General features: G+C 38.2%; 1 protein-coding gene across 2 annotated transcripts in view; it reads right to left on the reverse strand.

Annotated features, from left to right (window-relative positions):
* The window catches only part of ALPK1 (alpha kinase 1), a 119,042-nt gene extending 95,842 nt beyond the window's left edge, over positions 1–23,200 (reverse strand). For both annotated transcript variants that reach the window (XM_044224231.1, XM_044224229.1), the window contains exons 1-2: positions 23,028–23,200; positions 18,823–18,943 (exon numbers count right to left, since the gene is read on the reverse strand). The gene's annotated coding sequence lies outside the window, so the exon portion shown is untranslated. The remainder of the gene's footprint in view (positions 1–18,822; positions 18,944–23,027) is intronic.
* Between the last annotated feature and the right edge of the window lie 4,085 nt (positions 23,201–27,285).

Consider the following 27,285-nt stretch of genomic DNA (forward strand, 5'->3'; position numbering starts at 1 on the left):
ACTCCATAGAAATCTCCATCAGCCAGTGAGATGATGTCAATAAAGGATGGTAATTGGTCCCTAAAGGATTGCCTTGGGAAGTGTACAGAACAAATGCTCAAGAGTGGCAATAAAGAAGCAAGGGAGGATATAATTATTCATATAGATCAAAAGATGTGGATACTTTGGACATGTACAATGAGTTCAGATAATTAAAATGTTACATATGGATATTCTGAGAGGGTAACATTTCTGTATTCCTCAAGAGACTTTAAGAAATCTATTTATGTCCCCTACATGATACTCTGTTCTCTTGTATCAGTGACTAGTAGCCAGTGTGAATGCTGAACCAAAACATTTCTTTCAGAAACTAACAGTCTTGTCCCTCAACAGCACATATGATTGATGATAGACTCACTTGGACAAATAGATGGACAGTCCATTTAGAAGAAGGAACAGAATGTGTCAGCAAAGAATTCTCTTGGCTTGGTGTAGTGTGCAGCCTTTATTAATGTATCAATTTTACTTAGGCCTTCCTTTAACAAAACAAAAACCATTGCTTTCTTCTCTAGGTAGTCATTCTTTAGTATTCACCCTATCCAAGTTCGCCATCTACAGGTCATAGAGTTCGCAACTGCTTTTAAGGTCAGAAGATTGCATGTGAGAATTCACACGTGCCTCCTATTTAGGGACTTTCTTCTTCTCCTCCTTCTTCCTTTTTTAAAGGAAGTTTATACTTCTAACTGTTGATTGATACCAAAATCAAGGGTTGTTTACTGTACATCTACCATCTTGTTAAGATGTTTACTCGTCTCTTTTCCATTTCTCTATCATGTAGAGATTTATGTTACAAAAACAATAGCGAAGAGCTATTAATCATATGTTTTAGTGCCATGTTTCTTTCTTCAGCTTCAAAAATATCAATCTCCCTTTTGTTCAACAAAAAAGCAACACACTCTTCACTAATGCTTGAATTACTAAGCAATAGCAATCCTAATCATCCCTACCGTACACTGAGCACTTAGCTTGGTACCATTGGCCAAGAAACTTACAGACATTATCTAACTTAATATTTATAGCAAATATAGGAATTACTATTCTCATCTTGTACATGGGAAATCTGAAGTTATAAGCATTTGGACAGCTTAACCCAGGGCATAGAGCTAAGCTAGTAAGTTGGATAAATGATTTTGGAGATCTGTCTCACTTCCAATGTTCTTGGCAAACCCACCAAACTACCTCCAAGTATTTTTTTTTAAAGATTTTATTTATTTATCTGACACAGAGAGAGAGAGAGCGCACACCAGCAGGAGGAAGGGCGGAGGGAGAGGGAAGCGCAGACTCCCCACTGAGCAGGGAGCCAGATGCTGGCCTCCATCCCAGGACACTGGAATCATGATCTGAGCCAAAAGCAGATGCTTAAACAACTGAGCCACCCAGGCGCCCCTGCCTCCAGGTATTTTATTTTTCTATTTTTCAAACTGAGAATGAATGGCTTTTTTCAACTACCTCCCTCCCACTTTAGAGGTTTATATGTGCCCTCCCAAATAGGCATTTTCTCCCTGCTACTTCAGTGAGTGGGAAAGAATAACTTTTCTTCTCCACGTGCTACACAATAATTAAGAGTACAACCAGAAGCTGTAAAGAAGTCTCCTGCATCACCAAGTTTAGTCCAACAGAATTCCAGAAGTTGAGGTGAAGCTGTGACCTGCTACTCCTTCTCCCGGAACTTAGGTTGGCAGGTGTCTCCAGGTCATGCCTAATCTTCCCTGTGGACCTTAAAGTCACATTCAATCAATAATGCCTAAGTCCTGGCCCTTTTTACAAAAGGATCCTCAAGTTGAAGTTTCTGGAGTTTTTCTTCAGAGGTTACTTTTTTTTTTTTAATGTTTTAAAAAAATCTTTTTTAGTAACCTCTACAGCCAACATGGGGCTCAAACCCATGATCCCAAGATTAGGAGACACATGCCTCTCTGAATGACCCAGCCAGGTGCCATGAGAAGTTGCGTTTTTAAGAAAGATCGTCAAGCTCTATTTTTAGAGGTAATCCTCTATTTTCAGGTGAATTTGAGTTTCTATTCTTTTCTTTGTCCCAAAAATGTGAGGTACACTTAAGCAAAGCAAAGGCATGATTACTTCTGGAATTTAGTGATTTCTGGACAAGTCATCAAGATTTCTGATGTGCATGGGCGAACCACAGCTCCCTGGGGATGAGAAGACTTTAAAATCTAATATTCTAAAAATCTAATATAAATCTAATAAAAATCTAATATAACATCTTATATTCAGAGATTCTTAGGTTTAATTTAACGGCAAGGAATATAACATGCCCAAACTAACTTTAGCAGAAAGGGGAATTTATTGGATAGACACAGGGATCTCTCGTGGACATAAGGACAGGAAATGCAGATAGTCCTCTTGAGGGATTATAGTCAGGAATGGAAAACTGTTGGGAGCAAAAGTAATCTCTCTCCCTCTCTCTCTCTTTCTCTCCCCCTCCAGAGTCTGTTTTATTCATTCCAGCAAGACTTACTGGGAGCCTACTATGTATCAGATACCACACCAGGTTGTAAGAGTATAGAAGCAAACAGAACATACAAGGTCTGTTCTATTCTTCTCTATAGGTCATCCTTATTTGATCCACTTACCATGGCTTTACATGACCTCCTGATTGAAATCCTCAACAGAAACTAACTAGATCTCAACATCCTTAGCTCAAAGACAAAATTTTAGTACAACGCAACCTAGTGAATGGGAGAAGATATTTGCAAATGATATATCTGGTAAGGGGTAAATATCCAAAATATATAAAGAACTTATACAACTCAATACCAAAAAAAAAAAAAAAAAACCCCACAAACAATTCAGTTAAAAAATGGGAAGAGATCCTAAATAGACATTTTTCCAAAGAAGACATCCAGATGGCCAAGACACACGAAAAGATGCTCAGCATCATTAATCATCAGGAAAATGCAAATCAAACCACAATGAGATACCACCTCATACCAGTCAGAATGGCTAGGATCAAAAAGACAAGAAATAGGGACGCCTGGGTGGCGCAGTTGGTTGGACGACTGCCTTCGGCTCAGGGCGTGATCCTGGAGTCCCGGGATCGAGTCCCACATCGGGCTCCCAGCTCCATGGGGAGTCTGCTTCACTCTCTGACCTTCTCCTCGCTCATGCTCTCTCTCACTGTCTCTCTCTCTCAAATAAATAAATAAAATCTTTAAAAAAAAAAAGACAAGAAATAACAAGTATTGATGAAGATGTGGAGAAAAGGGATGCTTTGTCGGTGGGAATGTAAATTGGTGCTACTACTGTGGAAAACATATGGCAGTTTTTCAAAAATTAAAATTGAGGGGCACCTGGGTGGCTCAGTGGGTTAAGCCTCTGCCTTCGGCTCAGGTCATGGTCTCAGGGTCCTGGGATCAAGCCCCACATCAGGCTCTCTGCTCAGCTGGGAGCCTGCTTCCCCCACTCTTTCTGCCTGCCTCTCTGCCTGCTTACGATTTCTCACTCTGTCAAATAAGCAAAATCTTTAAAAAAAAAATTGAAATACCATATGATCTAATAATTCACTACTGGGTATTTACCCAAAGAAAATGAAAACACTAATGCATAAAGATATATGTACTCCTGTGTCTACTGGCAGTGATATTTACAATAGCCAAGATATGGAAGCAACCCAAGTGTCCACTGATAGATGAATGGATAAAGAAGTTGTGGTATATGTAACAGAATATTACTCAGCCATAAAAAAGAATGAGATCTTGCCATTTGCAACAAAAGATGGACCGGGTAGGTATTATGCTAAGAGAAAAAGTCAGATAGAAAAAGACAAATGCCCAATGATTTCACTTATATGTGCAATCCAGAAAAAAACAAAACAAATAAAATCAAACTCTTAAATACAGAGGAAAAAGTGGTGGTTTCCAGAGGGCAATGGGTGGATGGGGGGGTGGGAAAAATAGATAAATGGAATTAAGAGGTACAAACTTCCAGCTATAAAATAAATGAGTCATAGAGATGAAAATACAGTATAGGGAATTCAGTCAATAATACTGTAATCACTTGGTATGGTGACAGATGGTAGCTACACATATTGTGGCAAGCACTAAGGAATATGTAGAATTATTGAATCAATACCTTGTATACCTGAAACTAATATAATGTTGTATGTTAATTATTCTTCAATTAAAAAAAGAATCATGGGGTTTTAAGATATTTCATTTGTTTCTCTGCAACTTTCGAAGCGAGTATTTAATTCTGATCAAATTCATTAGCGTAATCTACTTTGATTTGTATTTCAATTCACCATTTTAAGAAATGTGTGCTAACATTTCCTAAATGAGCATAGTATCTAAACTTTTTTTTTTTAAAGATTTTATTTATTTATTTGACGGAGAGAGATCACAAGTAGGCAGAGAGGCAGGCAGAGAGAGAGAGAGGAGGAAGCAGGCTCCCTGCTGAGCAGAGAGCCCGATGTGGGGCTCGATCCCAGGACACTGAGATCATGACCCGAGCCGAAGGCAGAGGCCTTAACCCACTGAGCCACCCAAGTGCCCCAGTATCTAAACTTTTAATGAAGTTTAGTGTGTGGCAAGACACTGCAGATACAAATGACTGTAGTTACTGTAATACTAATAGCAAGCTACAGGAATTGTCTTAGGTTGTTGGGACTTAATCTGATTGCTTTGTACATGAGTCCTTCCCACTTCCCATGATGTAAAGTTTTTAGAAATTTTATTTGTTATAAAGTCATGTGGTCTTAGTTCTCATTCCTCTTTCTGACTTTTCCTCCTAATCAGATCTGAAATCTAGAACTGTTCCCTTAGGGATTCACTCTTTTTGACTTTTTAAATTCCTCTGTGGTTTCGCTTCTTCTCACTAATTAATTAATTTGATTCAACAAATATTTATTAAGTCCCTCTGATGCACTAAGATAACCAAAAGTCTTATTCTTACAGAATGTTTTTGGGAGAGGCCTTCCACCATGGTCTGTGGGCATCACTACAAGTTCTTGCTGAGTTTGTCAAGAATACCCACCAAATTCCTCCTCTCCTGGGCAGTTAATCAAGTTTGTATTTGTAGCTACCTTGAGGGATGAGGTAATGTCTCCCTGTGGAACAAGAACAGGTTTGTTATAAAAGCAGTAGCTTCCTCAAGATCCATGTTCATTGGCTGCAACACAAACCTACCCACATTTACCTAGACTGCTCAGTGTCACTCCTTGGAGACTTGGAGGACATGAGAAACTGATGTCTACATGATGCTCATGCTTCTTGCTGTGCTCTTGAATAATAACATCCTCTGTCTTTGACCCAAGAGTCTCATGTCTTTTGTCAGTATCATGAAACAGTAGCAGGTCAATTTTTTAACTTTAAAGATAGTTAAATAAAATCCCAGAGCTTGAAACTTAATCTTAATTTCCAGGAATTTCTTCACTTCTAAAAAAACTCCCTTACAAAGTGAAATTTTATGTAATGCTCTAAAAATCTGCCTTAACTGAAGTAGGACAGAGACAAGAATGTCAACCATATTTGATGTAAATTTGCTTTTTTTAACTTCCTATAGTTTCCCAAATGTGTAGCCTGCATATTAAAAATATCGTGTTCTTCACAATTCTTAAAAAAAAAAATTAAGGTTTGTGGGGTACCTGGGTGGCTCAGTCATTTAAACATCTGCCTCCAGCTCAGGTCACGATCTTGGGGTCCTGGGATCAAGCCTCATGTCAAGTGCCCTGCTCAGAGGAGAGCCTGTTTCTCCCTCTCCCTCTGCCTGCCATTCTGCCTACTTGTGTTCTCTATATCTCTGTCAAATAAATAAATAAAATCTTGGGAAAAATTAAGGTTTGTGAAACTTGCCTTCCAACAATGCAGATTAACCGAAATTTCTAGGACTTCTCCTATGTGTCAGGTCCTACAGGGGATATAAAGATCAATAAGACATAGTTTCAACAGTTTCAGGCCTCAGGGCTTAATAGAGATGACAAACACAAATGTGTATTTCAAATATAAGAGTGACGGGGATCAGGTATAGCTGACGTCCAAGCAAAGAATGGATGAAAAATGGGGACAGGGAGAGTCAGTTAAGCTAGTGTTTTGTTTGTTTGTTTGTTTGTTTTAAAAGATTTTATTTATTTATTTGACAGACAAAGATCACAAGTAGGCAGAGAGGCAGAAAGAGAGGGGGAAGCAGGCTCCCTGCTGAGCAGAGAGCCCAATGGAGGGCTCGATCCCAGGACCCTGGGATCATGACCTGAGCTGAAGGCAGAGACTTAACCCACTGAGCCACCCAGGTGTCCCTAAGCTAGTGTTTGTTAAGAAGGCCAGATATGAACTAAACTGAAGAATGGCTAGGACTCCAACAAATGGAGAAAATGGGAGAGGCAGGGTCTGGGGAAAAGGAGAGTGGTACAAAGAGATGCATTTCAGATGGATGGGGTGGGGTGGGAAGCAAAGAGCAAGAGAAAGGGCCTCACAGATCATGATCAGAATCAGCTGGTAGGTAGTCTAGGGTGCATGGAGCACTACTGAGAGATGATGAGTTCAGATCAGTCTGTTTGATGTACCCATGAATCCTGTAGAGAAATGAAGCTCTCTGTAAGAGGTGGGAAATGTGAGTCAAACTAAGGAGAAAGATTAGGACTGAAGAGGAATTTGGGGTGCATCCACAAGGGAAGGGTTTGGCAATAATAGAAGTCATTACATTAGATTAAAAGAAGCAAAGGTAGAATCTGAAGAAGACGTGGCCTTTTAGAGAATGCCTCTACCCAGGAGCCAGATAGTGATATAACGGCCTCCAAAGAAACAGCTAGAAATGTGAGAACAAAGAACAGTGGAGACATGACAATGGGCAGCAAGTTCCACAGGAAGACCCAGAGTAGCCACTAAGAAGAGGTAACTAGATCAAGTGATGGGAAAGTTCTCGTTGATCACATAAATAGACACTTCAGAAGAGGGAAGACCAGAAGAAATGGATGCTCAAGTGTCAAACAAGGAAGTGAAAGGGATAAATATAGACTCCTACTTTGAGAAGCACTGCTGTTAAGGGAAGGAGAAAGATGGAATACGGTCTCAGGAGAAATGAATATCTCATAAGAATCATTAGATTTGAACATGTGTGTAGGCCAAGAAGGTGTCAGAAGGCAAAAAAAAAAAAAAAAAAAAAAAGGAGAGAAAAGGGAAGAAAGAAAGAAAGAAAGAAAGAGGAACAGAGAGAGAAAGAAAAGAAAAAAAGATGAAAGAGGGAATATGAATGAGAAAAATCACAAGACAAGTTAAAAAGGGGTTGGTTTAAGAGGTCAGAGGGAGAACATTGTCTCTGTGAGGCAGAAGGGAAGAAGAAAATTTGAGAGTTAAATGTAGATAACCCAATATCCTAAGTCAGACAGATGGAGATCTGCGAAGTAGGGCGGGAGGAGTGAGTTTAGCTTGAAAAGGGGGATCCTGGGTTGAAAAAGGGACTGTACAGAATTAGAAAGACAATCAATTAAGGATGAATAAAAGAATCAGTGAGGGCCCAGCCATGGTTCATCAGTAATGGCTCCCATCAGAGTCAGCTGAGGGGCTGGCTGTCTCAGTCAACCCACATCTGGAAAGGGTATACCATGGAGGGAAGGAACATAAAAAAAGTCGAAAGTGCGTTTAAAAATATCGATAACCTTTTGAGCCAATGGGTCCCTGCTCAGAGAAAGGCTGGAAGGCCTGCAAGTGGGCTCATAGCCTGGGAAAACTGGAAATCTGGGATGTCAGAGATGCCAATGAAGATGAATGAAAAAGAGGAGGTAGGGGATTCTATTTGAATAAATGTTCTCCAGGTTTGGGACCTAGGATTTAGAGCGGATCAAGTGAGGACAGATTATCAGTTGCAGTTGGAGCCAACCTGATGACTGACATGGTGTTTAATCAAATTCAGGCCACCAGAGAAGGCTCACGGCATTTTATGACACTTAATTGACAGTGTTTTATTGCCGTATATCAACTACCCAAAAACTCTTACGCAATGATATTTTTATCAATATGTAAATTCCTCCTTACCCCCTTTATTTATTGTTAAGGGAAATACATAATAAAAATTGGTATTAGGAACTTCAAGTGAGTTGTTCTTAAGTCCTATTTTAAATTTTATTTAATTTCCAATTTTGAGAATGAAAGTAAACTAGTTTACTTGGGACCCTGTGGTAGCTTGGTTTTCATTTTTTTTCCTCAGTTGTAAAACTAGGAATTAATTGTGGTTTTGCTTAATGTTTTTCTTCCCCACTATAATATATGCTGCAATAGGGCAGGGCCTATGTGTTTTATTCCCTTTTATAGCCTGGAGTAATTCCTGGCACATATGAGGTACTCAAAATATATTTGTTTTCAGTAATTGATTGTAAGAGGAGCTATTTACTGAATCTCTTAGTTGCTTAATCCTATGCCTTGCTTACCATATATTTGATAAATTGGAAATATTTCTTTTTATTTCAGGAGTATCTGCAATGTTCAATAAGATTCCTTTTATTGTCTTTGTAAACTATTAAATTCTCTGCCTATGCTCTTGAACAAGAAATAACATGTTTACTTTTAATCCATCCTCTAATCTTTTCCCTTCTGATGTAAAATTTTCAGAATATGCCTCAGCGTTAATAGTCATCAATCTTAACAGAAATTTCCACAAAACTACTACTCTGTTGCATTATAAGGACATCATCTGATGTTCTGAAAATTCTGTGACAATATTTATGTCATAGTCTCTGGCTCAGAAAATAAATCAGTTAATTAAGATGTCAGCCCAAACGGATGTTTAGGTCATTTACAGGATGGGCATAACTGCCTCTGCAATTTAAGGGCCTGTTCGTTCTTTGTAGTGCCTCACTGCCGCCCTCTTCTGGTCACACATAACAGCACAGGCGCAAGAGATTCCACTTTTAACCGGATGTTTATCTTTGCTTATTAATGAAAACAAATGTGGCTCTACAAAACGAAAAAGAACCAAATAAATTACAAGACTTAGTAATGACCAAGACAATGAAAAACTTTTGTGAAACATTAAAATAGTGTTGCATATTACTTACCTGACCATTTCTGACCTTTTCTGAACCGTATTTCAGAAAAAAGTCCATTAATCTTTTGAATTTTATTATAGAAAAAGATTCTCGAATCCATTTTCTCAAAATCTATGTTTCAATATAACAGCGATAAAAATTTCAGTTATATTATCCATGTAGGAAGAGTTTGCTAACAGAATGTTAACAGTGTAAATTGCGTTGCAGGCTATGTGTAAACTGCTTGGGAGAAAAAAACAAATATTAAACTATTAGTGTTTTAGAATGACTAAATATTTAAGATGAGTTCTGATAATTATCAGTACAATCTCTTACAAAGAGAATTCATTACTTATTTATAAAATGCTGAATGAGTCCTTCACTTGTAAACAATGCAGTGGTTCTGAACATATATATGAACTGAAGCTTTTGTATATGCTGTTCTCTTGATTCTCGCGATACATCCTACAGTCCATGAATTCTGCCATCTTCTTATAAATATGGTCTCTACTCTCCTAGTCTCTTCTATTGTTATCTGGACGGGGTCCTCTCCATCTCTAGTTGGCACCGTTAGCCTCCAGACGGGTTGTCCTGCCACCTGTCTCTTCCCATGTTTCTACACTCTGTACTTCACATGCTGTCAGATAGCTTTTTAAAATCATAATTAACCTTGTCACTCCCCTGCTTAAAAATATCTGCTGACTTGATGTTGCCTATCAAATCAAGTGCAAGCATCTGAACTTGGCATGGAGAATCCAGTCTGCCGTGCCTAGCACAGCTGCAACACAGCATAGCTTCTGGCCTGAGTACCCCGGAAGCGTGGCCCCCAGCACTCTGTATTTGACTCTGTGGCAGAACTGTTCACAAGGCTCTGTCATTTGCCAGTTACCTACTCGTCTCCCAAGAGACTGACTCCTGAGGGTGGTCAGTGTCACACTCATTCTCTTTCAAGTCTTGGGGGCACAGCTGGAGCTACCTGTGGGACTAGCACACAGTAGAAGCTCAGTGCAGGTTTGTGAATGGATGGATCAGTGAATGCTGCTCTCCCCATTGTAGCTAATGAAACTCTCAGGTTTGAAGTCTTAAATTATAATGCTATTTCTCTAAAGCCCTTGTTGACTCCCTTCCAGCACAATTAATAGCTATAACAGCGTTCTGGTCATGTTACATTTTGCTGTATGTATTTTCTCTTGTTCAAGGTTGTAAGTGCCTAACGGCAACCAGGGAGAGGGAAAAGGGCATGAGCTTTGGAAGCAGTTAGCCCTGAGCTGTGTCCCAGCCCTGCCACTTACTCTGTGTCACCTCCGATGGGTGGCTTCAGCCTTTCTGAAATGAACATTATTTTCCCCATCTCTAAACAGGATTAATACCACTTCCCCCATTAGATTAAGGCAAACACTAAAACAGAAAGTGAAAACTCATGACACGTACTAGATTTTCACAAAATTTTAGTATTTGTTCCCTTCCGCTGAGGGTGAAGACCGAATTTATGTCTAGGTTTCCAGGGCTTGAAAAACTATAAAGACTCAGTAAAGTTTGCTAAGTAAATAAATGAATCCCAGAATTGTAGTTGGTCAAAAATAATATAAGAATTACAATGTTGAATCAAATTTTTCCCTCTTCTATGTTTATAGTATCTAATGCATATACAAGTCACATAATTTGAGGTATAAATTTTTCTAATCTTTCAGTTATACTTTCATTTGTACATTTTCCTTTATGTAATCATTGTAAAGTATGTTTACAAAGTATTTAAATTTTAAAAAGTTATGGTTATTTATTTTTATTTATTTTTTATTTTTTTCAAGAGGGGGGAGGGGCAGAGGGAGAAGGAGAAAGAGAATCTTAAGCAGGCGCCACATCCTTTGCAGGCCCAGATGCTAGCCTTGATCTCACAGCCCTGAGATCGGGACCTGAGCTGGAATCAAGAGTCGATCACTTAACTAAGCCATTTAGGTGCCCTAAGAAGTAATGTTTATTTTTAATAATAAGATAAATAAAATGTGAAGGAAGAAAAGCAGAATATAACATTGCCCACACAGTGTGATAGCTGTTATGTTTAAAAAAAAGTCAATGAAGATCAATAAAGTTTTTTCCAGAGATAGAAAAAAATCCATCCTAAAATTCATATAAAATCTCAAAAAATGCTGAATAGCCAAATAGCCAAAACAATGTTGAAAAAGAAGAACAATGTTGGAGATCTCTCACTTCCTAATTCTAAAACTTTCTACAAAGCTACACGTATCAAAACAGTGTCGTACTGGCATAAAGACAGATACCCAGACCAATGAAATAGCAGAGATAGCCCAGAAATAAACCTTCATTACATGGTCAAATGATTTGAAAAGGATGTCAAGACCATTCAATGGGGGAAAGAACAATCTTTTCAATAAATGGCATTGGAAAAACTGGATATGCATGTGCAAAAGAATAAAGTTGGACCCTTACCTTACACCATTTAAAAAACCAACTCGGGGCACCTGGGTGGTTCAGTGGGTTAAAGCCTCTGCCTTTGGCTCAGGTCATGATCCCAGGGTGCTGGGATCGAGTCTCATATCAGGCTCTCTGCTCAGCAGGGAGCCTGCTTCCCCTCCTCTCTCTGCCTACTTGTGATCTCTGTCAAATAAATAAATAAAAATCTTAAAAAAAAAACTTAATTACATAGAGCCTAAAACTATAAAAGCCTTAGGAAAAAAAAAGAGGAAAATCCTTATGATACTGAATTTTGTAGTGATTTCTTGGTATGATCTCAAAAGCACAGATAAGAAACAAACAAACAAACAAAACCCCAAATAAATTGAACTACACAAAATTTTAAAAACTTCTGTGCATCAAAGGTCATTTTAAACAGAGTGAAAAGGAAACCCATGGAATAGAAAAATATTTGCCAATCATATACCTGATAAAGAGTTAATATCCAGAATATATGAAGAATTCATACCACTCAACAGTAAAAATACAAACAACCTAATTTAATCAATAGCAAAGGGCTTGAATAGACATTTCTTGAAAGAAGATATACAAATGGTCAATAAGCACATGAAAAGATGCTCATTATCACTAATAGGGAATGCAAATAAAAAATCATGATGAGAAACCACTTCACACCCACAGGGATGGCTACATGACAGAAAGAAATAAAGAAAGAGAAAGAAAGAAAGAAAGAAAGAAAGAAAGAAAGAACGTATTGGCCAGGATATGGAAAATTGGAATCTTAGCACACTGTTGGTGGGAACAGAAAATGGTATAACTGCTATGGAAGACATGGTATTTCCAGAAAAATTAAAAATAGAATTATCATATGATCCAGGAATCCCACTTCTGAGAACATGTTCAAAATAACCCGAAGCAGGAACTTTCAGGGACATATGAATCCCATGTTCATAACAGCACTACTTACAGTAACCGAAAGGCAGAAGGAACTTATGCCCCCATCAACAGATGAATAAACAAAATGTGGTATATATATAAATGGAATATTATTCAGCCTTAAAAAGGAAATTTTGACACATGCTATTTGAGGACATTATACAAAGTGAAATAAGCCAGTTACTAAAAGACAAATATTGCACGATGCTACTTCCATGAGGGTACCTCGAGTCATCAAATTCATAGTGACAGACAGTAGAATGGTGTTTGCAAGGGTAGAGTGAAGGGAGGGAATTAGAGACTATGGTTTGATGGTACAGAGTTTCAGTTTTGCAAGATGAAAAGAATTCTGTGGATAGATGGGAGTGAAGGGGCACGAGAGTGTGACTGTAAATTAGCACCACTCTACGGTACACTTAAAATGATTATGATGGCAAACTTTATCTGCACCTCACCATAATTTTTAAAAATGGCAGAAACATAATCAGAAAAAACTACACCAAAATATTAAGAGTCTTGGCTCTCAGTGATACTTTTCAATTATTTTCCTCTTCTTTTCATAATTTCTACAATGACTATGTGTAGCTATATAATTAGGAAAAGGAGTTAATTCAAAAGCTTCATATGAAAACACCCAAAATAGATTTTCATAGATTCTGATCCATTTCTAATTTAGAACTTCCCAGTTTAAAATAATTTCGAACACAGAGGACTTCATTCTAAGAAGAGAATGAACAGAATAAGGGATAATCTCTACTCTTTATTTCCTGTATTGTGTCATAGGCATTGTTGCATGACTGCTCCTTGAAACATCTAGATAAGAGCATAGAGGAAACTCATGTTCCTGAGTCCCAAGCTTCTCTCTTGAAATTTTCAGATGCATATTTCCAACTGTTTATTGGATATCTGCCCTTGGATACCCAGTAAGCGTCACATTCTCAACATGTCCACTTTAAACTCCAAACAGGTCTCAGCTAAGATCTCTACCTTTCCGAGAAAGTGAAATGAAAGGCCAGGTCTTAGTTGAGCTGTGCATTCAGAACAGCTGAATGGGAGCAGATAGGGTGACCTGAAGGGATATATATATATTTTTTCTTACAATTTTTTATTTAAATTCTAGTTAGTTAACATACAGTGCAGTATTGGTTTCAGGAATAGAATTCAGTGATTCACCACTTACATACAATACCCAGTGTTCATCATAACAAGTGCCCTCCTTCATACCCATCGCTCTTCTAGTCCATCCCCCGACCCACTGCCTTACATCAACCCTGTTTGTTCTCTACCATTAAGAGTCTCTTATGGTTTGTCCCCCCCACCACACTCTTTTCTTTTCCTGCCTCCCTGAAGGGATATATCTTTTGGAGAAAACTTGGCCAGGGGGAACTCCCTAATTCCTTCATGTTCCCTCAGACTTTCACACATGGTATATGTGCAGCTGTGGTCAAAAGATTGTCCTTGACAACTGTGATCTGGGGAAAGACCGTGTTGAGATACTGTAAGACTTCTGTAATCTATGCTGCATAATAATTAGTGCTTTTCTTTTCTTTCACTGTAACTTGCTTTTTCATACATGGCAGCTTCTGGCTTGCAAGTGAAAGGTATTACCAGTCTACTGGATGTCTTCCAATAGACTCCGTCGTGAAGTATTTAAGTCATGAAAATCTTGAAGATTGTACCATAGTGGTCTCTGATGTATTTTTAACCATCTAAGCCACCACCTCTGATGTATTTTTAAAGATCCAAACTTTTTTTTTTTTTTTTTTTTAGGATTTTATTTATTTATTTGACAGAAGGAGATCACAAGCAGGCAGAGAGGCAGGCAGAGAGAGAAGAAAGGAAGCAGGCTCCCCGCTGAGCAGACAGCCTGATGCGGGCCTCGATCCCAGGACCCTGGGATCATGACCCGAGCTGAAGGCAGAGGCTTTAACCCACTGAGCGACCCAGGTGCCCCTGAAGATCTAGATTTTTTGAAACATTTCATTATAATGAGCACAAAATGATGTTATTTTAAAATGTGGAGAAAAAAATGTGGTAAAAAGGAAAATAAGAATTACCCAAAGTACCACTAAGACAGAAGCATTATAAACATTTTGATATCATTATTTCTTTGCATATTTATATGTTTATATAAATATTTCATTATATATATATCTTCATATTTATAATAAAGTATTTAAAAGTGTAATTTTTCAAAATTAAACTAAGTATTCCTTGACAATTACTGAGCAGTCTGATTTTTGCCTCTCAATTGAGGTAGCTAGGTGTAGTCAGAAGTGATTTAACCAAACACTGTGACACTGTACATATATTAGTGGCACTTCCTTTCCACTCAAGTCTTATGGTTAACTTAGGGATGCTTTTTGCATGTATTATCTTCTGCTTTTCTTTCAGCCTTACTTTAGAACTAGACAGTCTCACCTCTCTGCCTCCCTCTTTAATCCCACCTAACACAAATGATGAATCCCAGTAACCAAACTTCGTCAGTGGTGTATTCACCTTTATCACACCTTATCTAAGGAAAAGGTCCCTCATATTGTGTCTAGGACAGGCATGATGCAGATAGAGCAGGATGGAAGAGACTGAAGTAGGGCCAGAACCTCCTTGAAGGGTGGATGCACTATAGCTACTATAGACACAGATGATGAAAATCTTGTCTGACAAGTATGTCATCTCACACAGAAGAGCTATTATCAGATTAAAAAAAAAAAACCAAATTAGAAGACACATTTGGCAGGGTTCACAACTTGTCAAATGTCAAATGTCTCAACCTTCTACTGCCTCTAGTTGAGTAGACATCATTATGTGTGTGTGGGAAAGCAGATGTAATTCTTCAGTGTTGAGTTGATGGATTTTTAAAAAAAATTTAATTCTGGAGAAAAACTATGTCCTTTGTGAGCTAGAGAGCTTCAAGTTGTGGTAAGTCTCATTTAAACAAAAGAAATAGGGCAGAGAAGTAGGAATCCATGAAATTTTACTTATATAGCAAATCCATATTGGGTATCTACAATGTGTCATGCATTGGGCTAGGTAATAGGAATTCAGAGATAAAAGGTACAGACATAGTTTTCCAAAATGGTTACTGCAAAAAAGTTCTGTGGTAGAAGAATGCTCTGGGCCCTTGGAAATATCTTGTCCAACAGGACAAAGGCTAGAGGCTGAGGAGATCAGGATATACTGTGTGATCTTGAGGGCCTAAACCAGGAATACGCAGATACAGGTAGTTTCCAAAGACATTTAAGAAATGGAATCAATGTCACTTCAAAATTGATTAGATATTATTGATTAAGAAATAAGGGATCTAGGAGAGCCCCAAGTGTTTAGCTTGAGCAAGTACATGGCTTTTAGTGCCAGATATCAATATAAAAAAATATTCCTGAAGGTGGTAAATAAATCCAGTGTTGAAAATGTTTGATGTGAGATGCCTGTGGGATGTAGAGTACAGATACTTACTAATAGAAGTTTACACCTGGATGTGAGTCCAGAACTCTGGAAGAAGAACCGCAGGACCTTTAGTGAAAACTGGTACAAGTGTAGCAATAGGCATTCATCCAATGTAAACACGCAAGAGAGAGAGGAGGCAGAGAGCACAATGCAGTATATGATGTGGGCAGAGAAAGAGCATATAAAAAGGAAGTGCAGCCAGAGAAGTAGGAAAGAAGTCAGAAATACACGGTGATATGGAAACCAAAAAAGAAAATTCACACAAGTCAACAGTGTCAAAATTGCAAAGACAGAGAAAGATGAAGTCTAAAAATCACCTTTGGATTTGAGTAAAGTAATGAGAGGTCATTTTACCGAGTGGATATATACTTAAAGAATATGCTTCCAGAAGTCCTGAAGGAGGGGTGTCTGGGTGGCTCAGTCATTAAGCATCTGCCTTTGGCTCAGGTCATGATCCCTGAGTCCTGGGATTGAGCCCCACATTGGGCTCCCTGCTCTGCAGGAAGCCTGCCTCCCCCCTCTCCCACGCCCCCTGCTTGTATTCCCACTCTCCCTGTGTCTCTCTCTGTCAATAAATAAACAAAATCTTTAAAAAAAAAAAAAAAGTCCTGAAGGAGAGCTACAAAGATGAAGTGCTTTACCTCATCAACATTGAGAGGCTGGAGCCTGCAGCCTGGAATTGACCGTGTATTTCCGTCTGCTTCTTAGCTACCTGGCAAGCTGTGCCTTTAGAAGCTCTACCTAGTTCCTGGTGTCCTCCACCCACCTCTCTGGCCCACTGGGGAAGAGGGGAGGTGGGAGGTGGCAGGGGGAATCTGGGCTCAAAAGGCTTCAAATGTTTCTTATTAAAGAACCTACAACTTTTGGAGATGTGAATCAAACCTGGTTGAGTAATATCTTGGAAGAGATGCTATTCACTCACATTTTATTATCCCTCACAATAATACAGGGCAGGATTTAGGGAAGCAAATTTCCAGGTAGGGATACAGTTGTCTTGGAAAATGATGAGCTGCAGCATCCAAACTATAATCAGAAATTAAATTCTTCTGAAAAAGTGGTCAAATAAAAAGACATGTGATGAGGACCAAAGCGCTTTCTTTTTTATAGAAAAGAAAAGCACTTATGAACAGACAAGCACTTTGTTGAAATTTTTTCATATTTTTTTAGTGCTTATAATGCACTCTTGGGGAATGTATCACAGTAACTAGATATGCTACGTTAAGATTCTAAGCGAAGTTTCCTGGGCAAGCCAACGACACAATATACTTTGAGGGGTGCTAGGAGTCTATGCAAAGATATGGCAACAGTGAATGTTAAGTATAACACATATAGACATAAATGTACAACTCCAGCTTATGGGAATCCAAAAGAATGAGAAACTAGGAAATTATTAGCATGCATATCATGTAAGTTTTCCATGCCTCCTTTCCTTCCTTTTTTCCTTTCTTCAAAAGAATAAGTTGACTGCAGTAAAAACCATGGTTGAGACTGAAGCAATCAATGCAAGAAAAATCAACTGAGAATAGTGTTTCAATGGGTATGTCCATCTATGTTCTCTGACTCTGCTATGCCCATTCTCTCTAGCACTGAGACTCAATCCTCTCTTTTTCAGACAGCTAGTTATCTGTATGCCAAATAAAGGAAAGGGAAGATTTATCTTTCAAAGACTACACAGTTGTTTTTAACTAGGCAGCAGCATAGTTTTATTTAACACATTCTATTAGTTATGTCAAAAAGAAATACAAGTATGTCATATAATATATATAATATATGTTATATACTATGTTATATATGTTATATATATTATATATTACTATTTTATACAGTAATATGAAAAGTCAATATAAAAATAAATATACAGACATAGATAAAGGGAAAGGAACAATTATTTTATCACTGTAAGACAACAACCAAACTTTTAGAATATTTGTGAATTCATATCTTTCTATATTTTGTACATGAATTGTGTAGTTCTAAGTATAATAGTTAATTGATCCTGAGTCTGTTTTTCACTCAGTATTTTCTATGCTGGTACTATTCTTCACCTTGTTTTACAGATATACCATAGCCCTCCCCCCCCATCCTTGGGGGATACATTCCAAGACCATGGACGTCTGAAGCCATACTGAACCCAATATAAACCGTATTTTTTTCCCATATATACATACATAAAGTATGTATTTATAAATTAGGCACAGGAAGAGATTAACAGCAATAATAATAAAACAGTAATAACAACATACTGTAATAAAACATATGTGAATGTAGTATCTCTCTCAAAATACCTTATTGTACAGGCATACCTTTTTTTGAGAGAGAGAGAGAGACAGAGATAGAGACAGAGATAGCAAGAGAAAGAGAGAGAGAGAGAACACGCACACACAAGTATGGAGAAGAAGGAGAAGCAGGCTCTCTGCCCAGCAGGGAGCTCAATGCAGGGCTCGATCCCAGGATCCTGGGATCACAACCTGAGTCGAAGGCACATGTTTAACAGACTGAGCCACCCGGGCACTCCTGTACAGGCATACTTTGAAGATATTTTGGGTTCAGTTCTAGACTACCACCATAAAGTGAACACTGCAATAAAGTGAGTCAAATAAATGTTTTTGATTTCCCTGTACATATAAAAGTTACGTTTACACTATGCTTTAGTCTGTTAAGTGTGGAATAGCATTATGTCTAAAAAATGTACATAGCTTAATGAAAAAATACTTTATTGCTAGGAAATGCTAATCATCATCTGAGCTTCCGTAAGTTGTTGTAATCACTCATCACAGATCACCATAGCACACATAACAATAACAACAAAGTTGGAAGCATTTGAGAGAATTACCAAAATGTGACGTTGAGACATGAAGTGAGCAAATGTTCTTGGACAAATAGCACTGGCAGACTTGCCCCATGCAAGGTTGCCGTAAACCTTTTGTTTATAAAAAGCTCAGTGTCCGTAAAGTGCAATAAAGCAATCACAATAAAAAGGGATATGCCTATACTGTACTCACCGTTCTTCTCTTGTGGTGGTATGAGCTGATAAAATGCCTGTGTGAGGAGATGAAGTCAGGTGAACGATGCAGGCATGTGACGAAGCGTCAGAAAAGATCATTTGCTTCTGGTGGTGGTTGACTGCGGGAAACCGAGACAGTGCAAAACCATGGATAAATGAGGGACTACTGTACTATAATTTGCTTGATCTTTCCCTTTTGTTAGAATGCTTATAATTTGTTGTTACCATAAATACCTTTATAATAAACATCTTTGTGAATTTTCTCCATTAAGAATTATATCCTCCCTAGAATGGATTCCCTAAAAGAAATGACTAATATGATCATTTTTAGAGAGACCATTGGCATACTTCATGATACATTAATGACCCTTGACCTAGATGATGCTCATGGTTCCCTCCTCCTCTCCCACCCTTTAGCCCACACCACCCCTCTCTGCCCTGCAAAGATATCGGGGTAAACAGGCAGAATAGAACTCTAGTGCTTATTTGGGGTTGATTCACCCTCTCTCCAATTATTATTATTTTTTTAGATTTATTTATTTTAGACAGAGAGAGAAAGCTGGGGGAAAGGGCAAAGGGAGAGGGAGAGAATCCTAAGCAGGCTCCATGCTGAGTGCAGAGCCCAGGCCTGTCCCATGACCCTGAGATCAAGACCTGAGTGGAAATCAAGAATTGGTTGCTCAAATGACTGAGCCACCCAGATCCCCTAACCTCTCTATGATTCTTGTTTCAAAAAATACTGGTTACCTTCTATATTCCTTCATTTTATGGCAATTCATGAGGACTGAAGATACAATAAAATGATAAAGCATTTTTTATCAACTATTTGTACATCTGTAATTATGAAATTTAACAGATTGTTATTATTAATTGAGCTGTGTAATCAAGGATCAGTGAGGTTCAAGTTTCTACAGTGATTCAGAAAATATCCACTTAATTAAACACATTCGTTCAGTATTTCCAAAACTTTAGCCATTTACATTCCACCTTCATTATTTTTACCACATCTGCATATTACCTGTGAGAGTAATTCCTCATTTCCTTAAAATCAGTAGTAAACACCTCACTTTCTTTTCACTTAACATCTTCCTGAGCAATAATATTCATTAAATCATAAATTTTATGAGCTAATTATTTGGTCTTTAAAAGTATTTATTTATTTACTTATTTACTTATTTAGAGAGAGCACATGCAAGCAGGGGGATGGGGCAGAGACAGAAGGAAAGAGAGAATCACAAGCAGACTCTGCCCTGAGTACAGAGCCTAACTCCAGGATTCATCCCACCACCCTGAGAACATGACCTGAGCCGAAATCAAGAGTCAGATGCTTAACTGACTGAGCCACCTAGATGTCCTGAGCTAATTATAGTTTTAATTCACATTAAACCAAAGATAAAACTCAAATTTTCGAAGTTTGGATGTGTGCCAGCTGAAATCAGTAGTTTGTACACCATACTTTGAGAAAACTGTATTAATGTATAACTGATATTAAAGCTATAATCATCTCTTTCTGTTCCTTACACATACAATGGTGGCACCAGATAATATTCTTACTTTTTAATTTGTCTATCTCACAGAACTCTAGAAACACAGGAAACCACAATACCCTGCAAAAATTGATATCACTGTCAATAACAAGAAACAGACTCCCCTATATAGAGAGGCAACAGATACAATAACAAAAATATGGCATGACTTTACATCAAAAGTTTGAATGCACATTCCTATGAAAATTCTCCAAAACTTAGGTGCTTAAAATTTCAGGAAAGCATTTTCAATGAACATTTTATGCTGAAAAAGCCATCATCTTTTGAAATAGATTAAGGGACAGTAAAAGTAGTCAGTGTACTATGTTCAGGGAAAAGGGTCAGTGAAATTCTTTTGGAATGGGAGGAACCACAGAGTTTCAGAAAATATTTTCAAGTGAATACACTTATTCTTAAAGAAAATTCCAGGTTCTAAACCTAAATTTAGATCCCATAGGACTCAAGGGGAGATTGTTAGAGCTTAATATGTCAGGTATGCTCATTATACAGTATTATTTCATGTGAGGTTTTATAACATCCATCATGATTTACATATGGCTCTAAAATTATATATATATACATGTATATATATATTTAAAGTAATTATTGGCTCCTTTCTGGAAAGGAATCTATTTAAAGCCCCCTCCCCAGCCAATGTTACAGACAAAACTCATAGGTGTTTCTACCTGGCCCTCACTCTCTGTTTTTCCTATGTCATGGTACCCTTTATTCTCAGAAAACAGACCCCACTACAAAACATACTCTTCTCTGGCCTGACCACAATGCACATCCTGGACAAGCCCTGGAGAGAACTCCTGGAGATACCTGTCACCTCCCGCTCTACCTGGCCAAGAGTCATTTCACACACACCCCGCCCGCATGGGCATAGCTGAAACCCTCACACATTCTTTAAAATCCCTCAAAAAGCCCAATCTAACAGAAACTCAGGCTGACATCTCTCTTGATGTCTGGCCCTTGTCTTCCCTTGGAGAGTGAATAAACTGTCTCCTGCCTGTTGCTCTACTCTTTGTACATTTTTTTGCTGCCCCCATCACCAGCTACTCTAACATTACTCATGCCAGTGAAAGATACTATAAAATTCTGGTGTCTTGTTAGGGAAGAACTTGAATTCCTTCAACTCCAATTCAAAAGATATTTGAAGTGGAAAGTAAAATTATTGCCAGAATACTTTTAAGCGCTTTGTTTCTCTCGAGGCTGCAAGTTGACGGAGTTTGGAAGGGGGAGGTGGAAAGAGAGAAGTAAATGATTTTGGTCACTGGATATAAAGACTTGACTTGGCATTTGTTTAGGTCTGGTGTGTTTCTCAGGTGGTAAGTGAACCTACACCCAGCCCGACCCAAAATTGTGCTCACCACACCTGTAATCTGCTGACACCCCATGGTGACAGGGCTGCACAGCTCCCGTAGTACAATTACAAATGCTCTATATAGTTCAATACTAAAAATGTATTCAAGGCAAAGGAGGAAACAGGAGAAACAAAGGAGCGTGGAGACTATGCTGAAGTATCATGTGTAGACTTGAACAGCAGCAGTGATTATGTGTAAGGAATTTAAAAGGTTCTTAACAATTAAGTATCAGCCAAAAGCAGAGATTGCTTCTCATAAAAGCACTCCCTGCACTAAGTAAAAAGAAAAGAAAAGGCAGAGGGAGTTAGAAGCAAATATTACAGTGGTGCCATTATGTTGCCACATAAATCCCGTCCTTTCTGCCCACCTTCAAGTCCCAAACTATTCTAAAGCTCATAATTTGTGGCTTTCCAAATAAGTCTTAGGGCCCTAATTCCAAATGATAAAATTTGTTAATGAAAAGACTCCTTTGCATAAAGCATGAAGTAATTTAATTTTTCTAGCTGCTTTCTGTCTATATAATGCTTCACCACACCCAGAATTCCCGTCGGTTCTTCCCAAACGAAAAGAGTAATTCTCCACTCTTACTGTTTCCTGGCAAAATCACTGAGGTCATCGTACAAGTGATAGTTTCTGTTTTTATGATTACCTACGTACTCCAGGCAAAAGTCCTGGGGTTAATTTTTCATGTAAGTAATCCCACCTCTCTCTCTCTCTCTCTCTCTTTTTTTTTTAAGGTTTTATTTACTTATTCGACAGAGAGAGAGAGGACGAGAGCAAGAAGAGGGAGAGGCAGGCAGAGGCAGAAGCAGGCTGCCCGCTGAACAGGGAAATCTAATGTGAGGCTTGACCCCAGGACCCTGGGATCATGACCTCAGCCAAAGGCAGCCGCTTAACAGACTGGGCCACCCAGGTGTCCCAATCCCATCTCTTTTAATGCTTTAATCAAACACCTCAATTCGTGACAAAGCCAGATGTTCAATAGCAAGCTACCTGACATAGGGACTTTGTTAGTAAAACCTTCTATAAAAAACAAAGCAAAACAAAACAAAAAACCTTCTAAAAAACGGGTTCCTTTTTTCTTTCCCCAGTAACTGAAGTTTGTTGCTCCTTCCCCTTCCCAACCCTCACCCCCTTTCTGTGGCATTTTTTGGAAGTGCAAGTACTCTTAGAGCTTTAAAGTTATTGAATGTAGACAAGATCAGGAAGTAGGAACAAGGTCACAGTTCAGAAAAAATACTTTCTTATACATTATGCCATCTTTGGTATCTATATCTACTGTATTTTGTCATTTAAAGGCGGATACTCACCTTTGTCTCGAAGAAGAGGATAAACATTTTTAAGACCAGCAAATCTGACTCAGAAAAAGGTTAATTTTAGTGCAATATCCCTGAAATACACTGTTTCTCATAAACAGCCTCGGTTTCAGGAAGTAGGAATTTGAAAGAAATAGTCTGTCACTGTCCCAGAATCTGATTGTGTAATTCAACTCTGGGACTTCCAGCTGTTTTGCACCGTAAGACACACCCCTTTAGGGATGGCTTTGGTGAGAGGTATTCTGGGAGTTGTATTACTACCGAGAAGTTTCCTCTTTTAAACAAAGTGCAAGGAAACTCCTTATTTGAATGAAGTCAGGATGGAGTCAGTTGCCTGAGGGCCAAGGAAAAAGAAGGTCAGTAAGAAACAATGAACATGACGTTGTTTTTGATCTATTATCAAAAAACAAACTCATGTTAGGACTCCATTTCAAAGTGGGGGTGGTGAACAGTACTAAAAGATGCTGGGAAGTGACAAAGGATGAGGACACGAAGTGTCCACTGGCTTGGCAAGTAGGTCAAAGATAGCTTTAACAAGTACAAATTCAGTAAAGTGGTGGCAGAAAGCAGGTGGAATATTTTTAAATCCTAAGAAGATAACTAAGTAGCGTATAAAGAGAATCTTTCCATCTTGGATTAGATAAGTCTTTCCATCCTAGGTTACACAAAGTGTGCACGTGGAGCCCGTGTTCAGAAGGGGTTACTCTTCTGAAGTTACTTCTGGGTTGGAGCAAGATGATCTGAAGACTAACTTTATCCTTTTATTATATCCTATAATTAAATATATAATAAACTTGAGGGCCACCAACAGCAAGGAATAGTGATATTTCTATGGTGTTAATGGCCAGAGTATTACTCTGGAACTTTTTCCCCTGAATTATGTACTTAGTTGGCAGCACAATTATGGTAAACATAAACAGAAAACTAGAGATGGAGGCCAGATGGAGAACTTATTCCAGGTATGGCATTTCTCTAAGGCTATGTTTTCTTTTTTAAATGAGAAAATAAGGGGCTCCTGGGTGGCTCAGAGGGTTAAGCCTCTGCCTTCAACTCAGGTCATGATCCCAGGGTCCTGGGATCAAGCCCCGCATCAGCCTCTCTGCTCAGCGGGGAGCCTGCTTCCCCCTCTCTTTCTCTGCCTGCCTCTCTACTTGTGATCTCTCTCTGTCAAATAAATAAAACCTTTTAAAAAAATGAGAAAATAAAAGTATTGTGTTATACATTATTTAATGTATAGCTTCTTATATCTCAGTAGTATAAAATGTTATTTGCTAGAATGCTAGTGATTCTTTAGATTTTAAAAATTAATAAGAAGCACTAACAAATGTAATGTAAATACGTAAGTATAATGAAGGAGAGGTGAGGTTTTTGGGTTTTGTTTTATTTTTTTCCTAAAAATTATACCAGTGAGGAGTACTATATGACAAAGTTTAGATTCAACAAGGGAAAGATTAAGTTGTTTGGTTTAAAAGCCATGTGATAGGTAGAAATTATGCACCCCCCCCAAAACTGACCTTTTTTTCCTTGCTTACAAAGCCTCTAGATCTCATAATGGGTTATTAGGACTGGATCTACTGGGGATTCTCATAATCCACTGAGCTCCTCTAACAAAAAAACTCTATTAGTAGACTGTTCTATTGTTACATTAAAAAACTACCACAAATTTAGCAGCATAAAGCAGCACCCATTAAAAAAACCGTTCCACAGACAAAACATAAAATATTTGTAAATGAAGATATGTTTTATTTTATTTATTTTTTTAAAAGATTTTTTTTTTTTTGAGAGAGAGAGAGAGAGAGAGAGGACATGCACATACACATGCACACAAGCAGTAGGAGGAAGAGGGATGAAGAGATTCCCTGCTCACCAAGGAGCCTGATTCACTGATCGATCTTACTGCCCTGAGACCAAGACCTAAGCCAAAATCAAGAATGGGTGCCCAACCAACTGAGCCACCCAGGGGCTCCATGAAGATACATTTTTAGATGTCAGTAAATGGTATCATAACTAAAAGATGGATGTTATATAATATTTAAAAATTTAGAAGAAAAAATAATAAAGGTTCTATGATATAGAAAAACAAGCAAAAACCCCCAGCACCCATCTGTTATTTCTGTTCCCAGCAGTCAGAAGTCTGGGCACATTATAGTTGAGAATGTTGCAATCCTAATATGAGGCTTGGGTCTCCTTCTAAGCTCATTCCGATTGTTGGCAGAATTCTAGTTGTAGGACTGAGGTCCTCATTTTCTTGCTAGCTGTTGTCCAGGGACCGCTCTTACCTCTTAGATACCACCAGTAGTTACTTGCCACGTGGTCTCCATAGGCAGTTCCTGGCTAACATGGGCATATGTCTCTGCCTTCCTGGAGGGCTCAGTCCCTTTTAAGGATTTATGTGATTAGGTCCAGCCTTGCTAGATAATTTCCCTTTGGATTATCTCAAAGACAAATGATTAGAAACCTAATCGTAGGAGTGATATCCCACCATAGTCATAGGTTCTGTCCACACTCAAAGGCTGGAGGTTATATAAATTATGTACACCAGTGGGTGGGTATGTTGGGGGCTATCTTACCACAGAACTTTCCCACAACTACCTCCAGGGAGAAGCAGAACAGACGGCCCCAAACAGGCTGACTCCTCCTCCTTCACCTTCCAGGCTCTAATTTTCATCTCACCATCTGACCACTCTCTTGAGAACCTGAATTCTATTGTAGTCTTCTATCTTATGAGAAATACTGAGGCATTAGAGCATTGAAACCCGTCTCCTGGGAGATTCCTCTTACTTGGTTCTTCTTTTAAAAGCTGATTTTTTTTGAGTGTGTAACCACAATGCATGAAAATAAGAAAAATGCTGAACAGCGTGAAAAAGTACATAATGAAAAATATCTCCCCACATGGATCTTCTGCATTATCTCCCCCAAATACTTCTTCTCAGATTAATTATTCTGTTCTTTGGATTTCTTTGCAGATAGTTCATTCATTTACAGACAGGTTTTTTTTGTTTGTTGTTTTTTCTACAAATGGCAGCATCTTTGTTCAGCACTTTGGTTTTTTTCTTTAGTAGTGCATCTGGCAGATCTTTCCACATAGATCTAAGTTGTTCAAGTTAATTGTAGTCACGTGACTCCAGCAATAGGGAGGAGGAAGAGAAGTCCACACTAGCTTTCCTTTGTCCCAATCCCAATACTTCGGGCTTCCACTTGTCTCCCATTTAGAGAATAATGGAAAAAGAGTTAAATGAGGAACTTCAAGTAATTTTGAGTATTTTCACCAGTTAGTAGAAAACATCAGCCATGAAATGAGGCACTCCGGAGCTGAGTTATCCCAAATCTGAGCATCTGAGCTGAGCCGTGGAGACTTGGATGAATGTGTATCCAATGGGCATAGAGTGCATTGAACAGAAGGTGGGTTTCATATAATCCAATTACTAGCAAGCAACACAAACAAGCAACACTTTTCTTTTTTTTTTTTCCTATAAGGTATGATTGTATTATCACAAATTAGCTTCCACTGTTTTTGATCTTAAGTGAAATACAATAGGCTTTCAGGTATATCTGCTTAATTACGGGCTACTGAAAATATCCAAAAACTACTTTTGAGAATCTTTCCATGGAAAAATATCTTTCCATGGAATCTTTCCATGGAAAAATATACTAGATTGTGGGCATTTTATGTTATTTTTACACTAAATGATTCATCACTGATATTTCAAATAGTAAATACCTCTTTTTTTGTATCAACAAAATACCTGCCTACTGTTTTCCTCTGTTTTGCCTTGATAAACAATCCTAGCCTGACTTTTGGGGTATTCACTTCTCTGAAGGGTTCCTTTTAATCTCTTCCTAAATCCGTAGCCTAGGAATACTTACTTAAAGGGAACAGAAAACTGAAATGATATTCAGCATCTTAAATTTTGGCAATTGTTTCATTTCATTTTCTTTATTAATATTATTAATAACATCCACTACACCAGTCCTTTATAGCTTTTAAAGCATTTCCAAGTTTTACTTAGTTTTAAAGGCTGGAGATCAGAAACTCCAGTTCTGATAATATTATTTTATTGTATAGGTATATCGGCATTGACAAGTTACATATCTTACCTTCTACATGCTCTAATGTTCTTCAGAAGATACTCTGGCTATCCCCACTCCAGAGAAGAGATAATAAATGTTGATGATTAACAAACAAAATTGCAGCCTTACAGGAAATCAGCCTCATATGTAATTGTACTCCACCTTCCCCAGGCTTACCGTT

This window comes from Neovison vison, chromosome 11, assembly GCF_020171115.1.
Source record: "Neovison vison isolate M4711 chromosome 11, ASM_NN_V1, whole genome shotgun sequence".
In the NCBI taxonomy this organism is placed as follows: domain Eukaryota; kingdom Metazoa; phylum Chordata; class Mammalia; order Carnivora; family Mustelidae; genus Neogale; species Neogale vison.